A 6,396-nucleotide genomic window follows, 5' to 3' on the forward strand; every position below is an offset into this window, starting at 1 on the left:
TCTTTAATCCAATCTTGTGGGATACTGGAATTAGATTGTTTCCATGGAGATGTGACTCACCCAACTGTAGGTGAAACTTTTGCTTAGATTATTCCATGGAGGTGTGGCCCCACTCATTCAGCATGGGTCTTGATTAGTTCACTGGAGCCCTTTAAAAATGCTGGCACAGACCCAGATGCTGGTTGGCTTCGCTCAGAGATCCTTGGAGTATGGACCCCCAATGTTGGCTGATGCTTAGACATTTTGGAGAACACCATTTTGAAACACAACCTGGTAGCAAGCAGACACAAGCCACATGTCTTTCCAGCTAACAGGTTTTTCAGATGCCAATGGCCTTTCTCCAGTGAAGGTATACTCATGTTTATGCCTTGGTTGAGCACTTTTATGGCTGTAGAAGTGTAAATTAATAAACCCCCTTATAAAAATCAATTCATTTCTGGTATTTTGCATTCTGGCAACATTAACAAACTGGAACAGTAACCTTACTTGGAATAAATATAAATGTATATATATATATATACACACACACACACACACACACACACACATACATACATACACACATACATATGCACACACATAAAATAAAGACATTTTAAAAATTTCATCCATGTGAAGTTGAACTTACTATAAAATATGAAGTGAAAGAAGGGAATCTAATTTAATTCTCCCCTAAATGATTAGCCAGTTGTTCCAAAAGATCAATTAAGTTTAGGGTTGGGAGAAGCAATCAAGCCACTTTATGGGCTGGCAGGACTCAGCATAGCATCAGGTTGGCACCCCATTTGGAGGGGCCTAGCAGGGTGGCATTAAGGACAGGGAGGGGGCCTTGCTTGGACAGGGGACTTGGCAAGGAGGAATGAAGGCATGAATAGAAACTTTCTCCATGCCCATGTGACACCAGTTAGATCAGTTTTACAAACATGTCCACACAAACATGACCTGGATGAGGCCACACTTACAGGTGCGCCAACCCTTCTCCCTGTCCCTGTCCTGTCATCCCGCAGGAAATGTCCCTCTGACAACCAGCTGAGCTGGATCAGACTCTATGGCTTAGGCACTGAGAAACCAAAGATGCAGAGAATGAGAACCACATAACAAACCAGAAAAAAAATGGGCAAAAGAAGCTGGCAATTCACAAAACATGATATTGAGATCTTTGATCCACTTTGAGTTAATTTTTGTATAGTGTGTGAGGTAGGGGTCCTCTTTCATTCTTTTGGATATGGATATCCAACTCTCCCAGCCCCACTTGTTGAAAAGGCTGTTATGTCCCAGTTCAGTGGCTTTGGGGGTCTTATCAAAGATCAGTCAGCCATAGATCTGGGATCTATCTCTGAATTCTCAGTTTGATTCCATTGACCAATATGTCTATCTTTGTGCCAGTACCATGCTGTTTTTTTTTTTTTAATTCAGTTTTATTGAAATATATTCACAAACCATACAGTCATCCATGGTATACAATCAACTGTTCACAGTATGATCATATAGTTATGCGTTCATCACCACAATCTATTTCTGAACATTTTCCTTACATCAGAAAGAATCAGAATAAGAATAAAAAATAAAAGTGAAAAGAGAATACCCAAACCATCCCCCCATCCCACCCTATTTGTCATTTAGTTTTTACTCCCATTTTTCTACTGATTTTTTTTCAATTTTTTAACTTTGTTTATCAAAAAATTAAAAACAAACAGGCAAACAACAACCAAAAAACCCCCACAACATTTCAAACAAAGCAATGGATTAAGGAAAACAAATAACCTAAAATAACTACTTTGCTTCCAATATGTTCCTACCATACCCCAAGAAAATTAATAAACCATGTCCAAACAGAGGAGTAAGAAAAACAAATAATCTAAAATAACTACATTGCTTCCAACATGTTCCTACCATACCCCAAGAAAATTAACAACCCCTAAGAAAACAAAGGAATAAGAGAAAAAAAAACCTAAAATAACTCTATTGCTTCCAACATGATCTTACTATATCCAAGAAAGTTTACAAACCATAATCATTCCTGAGCATTCCCATAACATTGAGATTACCCTCCATAGTTTATCTGTTCTTATTAGATTATCATTCCCCCTCCACTAATTGGTATCTCTAGGTCCCCTACATTCTACAGTATAAAACATTGTACATTTTTCACAGAATTCACATTAGTGGTAACATACAATATGTCTCTTTTTGTGCCTGGCTTATTTTGCTCAGCATTATGTCTTTTTTTTTTTTTTTTTTTTTTCTTTTTAATCTTCATTTTATTGAGATATATTCATATACCACGCAGTCATACAAAACAAATCGTACTTTCGATTGTTCACAGTACCATTACATAGTGGTACATTCATCACCCAAATCAATCCCTGACACCTTCATTAGCACACACACAAGAATAACAAGAATAATAATTAGAGTGAAAAAGAGCAATTGAAGTAAAAAAGAACACTGGGTACCTTTGTCTGTTTCCTTCCCCTATTTTTCTACTCATCCATCCATAAACTAGACAAAGTGGAGTGTGGTCCTTATGGCTTTCCCAATCCCCTTGTCACTCCTCATAAGCTACATTTTTATACAACTGTCTTCGAGATTCATGGGTTCTGGGTTGTAGTTTGATAGTTTCAGGTATCCACCACCAGCTACCCCAATTCTTTAGAACCTAAAAAGGGTTGTCTAAAGTGTGCGTAAGAGTGCCCACCAGAGTGACCTCTCGGCTCCTTTTGGATTCTCTCTACCACTGAGGCTTATTTCATTTCCTTTCACATCCCCCTTTTGGTCAAGAAGATGTTCTCCGTCCCACGATGCCAGGTCTACATTCCTCCCTGGGAGTCATATTCCACGTTGCCAGGGAGATTCACTCCCCTGGGTGTCTGATCCCACGTAGGGGGGAGGGCAGTGATTTCACCTTTCAAGTTGGCTTAGCCAGAGAGAGAGGGCCACATCTGAGCAACAAAGAGGCATTCAGGAGGAGGCTCTTAGGCACAACCATAGGGAGGCCTAGCCTCTTCTTTGCAGCAACCGTCTTCCCAAGGGTAAAACCTGTGGTAGAGGGCTCAACCCATCAAACCACCAGTCCCCTATGTCTGTGGTCATGTTAGCAACCATGGAGGTGGGGTAGGCAAATACCCCTGCATTCTCCACAGGCTCCTCAAGGGGGCACTGCATCTTTTTTTTTCCTTGTTTTGTTTTTTTTTTTTTTTTTAACTTTCCCTTCTTTTTTAAATCAACTGTATGAAAAAAAAGTTAAAAAGAAAACAAACATACAATAAAAGAACATTTTAAAGAGACCATAACAAGGGAGTAAGAAAAAGACAACTAACCTAAGGTAACTGCTTAACTTCCAACATGTTCCTACTTTACCCCAAGAAAGTTACCTAATATAGCAACATTTCTGTGAACTTGCTCCTACTATATCCATCAGAAATTAACAGACCATAGTCATTCCTGGGCATCCCCAGAACGTTAAATAGCTTATCTGTTCTTCTTGGATTATTGTTCCCCCTTCCTTAATTGCTCTCTATTGCTAGTTCCCCTACATTCTACATTATAAGCCATTTGTTTTATATTTTCCAAAGTTCACATTAGTGGTAGCATATAATATTTCTCTTTTTGTGCCTGGCTTATTTCGCTTAGCATTATGTCTTCAAGGTTCATCCATGTTGTCATATGTTTCACGAGATCGTTCCTTCTACCATGCTGTTTTGACAACTGTGCCTTTATAATAAGCTTCAAAGTCAGGGAATGTAAGTCCTCCCACTTCATTTTTCCTTTTTAGAGTGTCTTTAGCAATTCAAGGCATCTTCCCTTTCCAAAAAAAATTGATAACTAGCTTTTCCAAGACTGGAAAGTAGGTTGTTGGAATTTTGATTGGGATTGCATTGAATCTGTAGATGAGTTTGGGTAGAATTGACATCTTAATGACATTTAGCCTTCCTATCCATGAACATGGAATATTTTTCCATCTTTTAAGGTCCAATTCTATTTCTTTTATTAGAGTTATGTAGTTTTCTTTGTATAGGTCATTTACCTCTGTGGTTAAGCTTATTCGTAGGTACTTGATTTTTTTAGTTGCTATTAAAAATGGTGTCATTTTCTTGAGTGCTGCTTCAATTTGTTCATTTCTAGCATTTAGAAACATTACTGACTTATGTGCATTAATCTTGTATCCTGCTGCTTTGCTAAACTTTTTTATTAGCTCTAGTATCTGTATCATTGATTTCTCAGGGTTTTCCAGATATGAGATTATATCATCTGCAAGCATTGACAGTTTTACTTCTTCCTTTCCAACTTGGATGCCTTTTATTTCTTTGTCTTGCCAGATTGCCCTGGCTAGCACTTCCAGCACAATGTTGAATAACAGTGGTGACAGTGGGCATCCTTGTCTTTTTCCTGATCTTAGAGGGAAGGCTTTCAGTCTCTCACCCTTGAATACTATGCTGGCTGTGGGTTTTTCAAATATGCTCTTCATCATGTTGAAGAAGTTTCCTTGAATTCCTACCTTTTGAAGTGTTTTTATCAAAAAGGGATGTTGGATTTAGTTGAATGCTTTTTCAGCATCTATTGAAATGATCATTTGATTTTTCTCTTTTGGTTTGTTAATGTGTTTTAATACATTGATTGATTTTTCTTATGTGGAACCATCCTTGCATGACTGGAATGAACCCCACTTGGTCATGGTGTATGATTTTTTTAATATGTCTTTGGATTCGATTTGCAAGTATTTTGTTGAGAATTTTTCATCTATATTCATTAGGGAGATTGGCCTGTAGTTTTCCTTTTCGTAGCATCTTTGCCTGGTTTTGGTATTAGATTGATGTTACCTTCATGAAATGTGTTAGGTAGTGTTCCATTTTCTTCACTGTTTTGAAAGCTTAAGTAAGATTTGTGTCAGTTCTTTTTGGAAAACATGGTAGAATCCCCCTGTGATGCCATCTGGCCCTGGGCATTTCTCTATGGGAAGCTTTTTGATGACTGATTGGATCACTTTGCTTGTGATTGTCAGTCTAGGTTGTTCATATGTTTCCAGGAAATTGTCCATTTCCTCTACATTATCCAGTTTGTTGCCATACAGCTGTTCATAGTATCCTCTTATAATTTTTTAAATTTCTTTGGGATTGCAGTAATGTCACATTTCTCAATCATTATTTTGTTTATTTGGGTCTTCTCTTTGATTTTGCTAGTCTAGCTAGGGGCTTGTCAATCTTGTTGATCTTCTCAAGGAACCAACTTTTGGTGTTATTTATCCTCTCTATTGTTTTTTTGTTCTCTATGTCATTTATTTCTGCTTTAATCCTTGTTATTTCTTTTCATCTGCTTGATTTAAGATTTGTTTGCTATTCATTTACTAGCTTCTTCAGTTGCTCCATTAGTTGTTTGATTTCAGCTCTTTCTTCCTTTTTAACGTATGCATTTAGTGCTATAAATTTCCCCTTCAGTACCACTTTTGCTGCATTGCATAGGTTGTGATATGTTGTGTTCTTATTTTCATTCATCTCTATATATTTAGCAATTTCTCTTGCTATTTCTTCTTTTTTTAAAATCTTCATTTTATTGAGATATATTCACATGCCATGCAGTCATACAAAACAAATTGTACATTCAATTGTTCACAGTACCATTACATAGTTGTACATTCATCACCTAAATCAATCCCTGACACCTTCATTAGCACACATACAAAAATAACAATAATAATTAAAGTGAAAAAGAACAATTGAAGTAAAAAAGAACACTGGGTACCTTTGTCCGTTTGTTTGTTTGTTTGTTTCCTTCCCCTATTTTTCTACTCATCCATTCATAAACTAGACAAAGGGGAATGTGGTCCTTATGGCTTTCCCAATCCCATTGTCACCCCTCATAAGCTACATCTTTATACAATTGTCTTCGAGATTCATGGGTTCTGGGTTGTAGTTTGATAGTTCCAGGTATCTACCACCAGCTACTCCAATTCTTTAGAACCTAAAAAGGGTTGTCTAAATTGTGCATAAGAGTGCCCACCAGAGTGACCTCTTGGCTCCTTTTGGAATCTCTCTGCCACTGAAGCTTATTTCGTTTCCTTTCACATCCCACTTTTGGTCAAGAAGATGTTCTCCATCCCACGATGCCAGGTCTACATTCCTCCCCGGGAGTCATATTCCACGTTGCTAGGGAGATTCACTCCCCTGGGTGTCTGATCCCACGTAGGGGGGAGGGCAGTGATTTCACCTTTCAAGTTGGCTTAGCCAGAGAGAGAGGGCCACATCTGAGCAACAAAGAGGCATTTGGGAGGAGGCTCTTAGGTACAATTATAGGGAGGCCTAGCCTCTCCTTTGCAGCAACCGTCTTCCCAAGGGTAAAACCTATGGTAGAGGGCTCAACCCATCAAACCACCAGTCCCCTATGTCTGTGGTCATGTTA

This window comes from Choloepus didactylus, chromosome 5 (genome assembly GCF_015220235.1).
Source record: "Choloepus didactylus isolate mChoDid1 chromosome 5, mChoDid1.pri, whole genome shotgun sequence".
In the NCBI taxonomy this organism is placed as follows: Eukaryota; Metazoa; Chordata; class Mammalia; order Pilosa; family Megalonychidae; genus Choloepus; species Choloepus didactylus.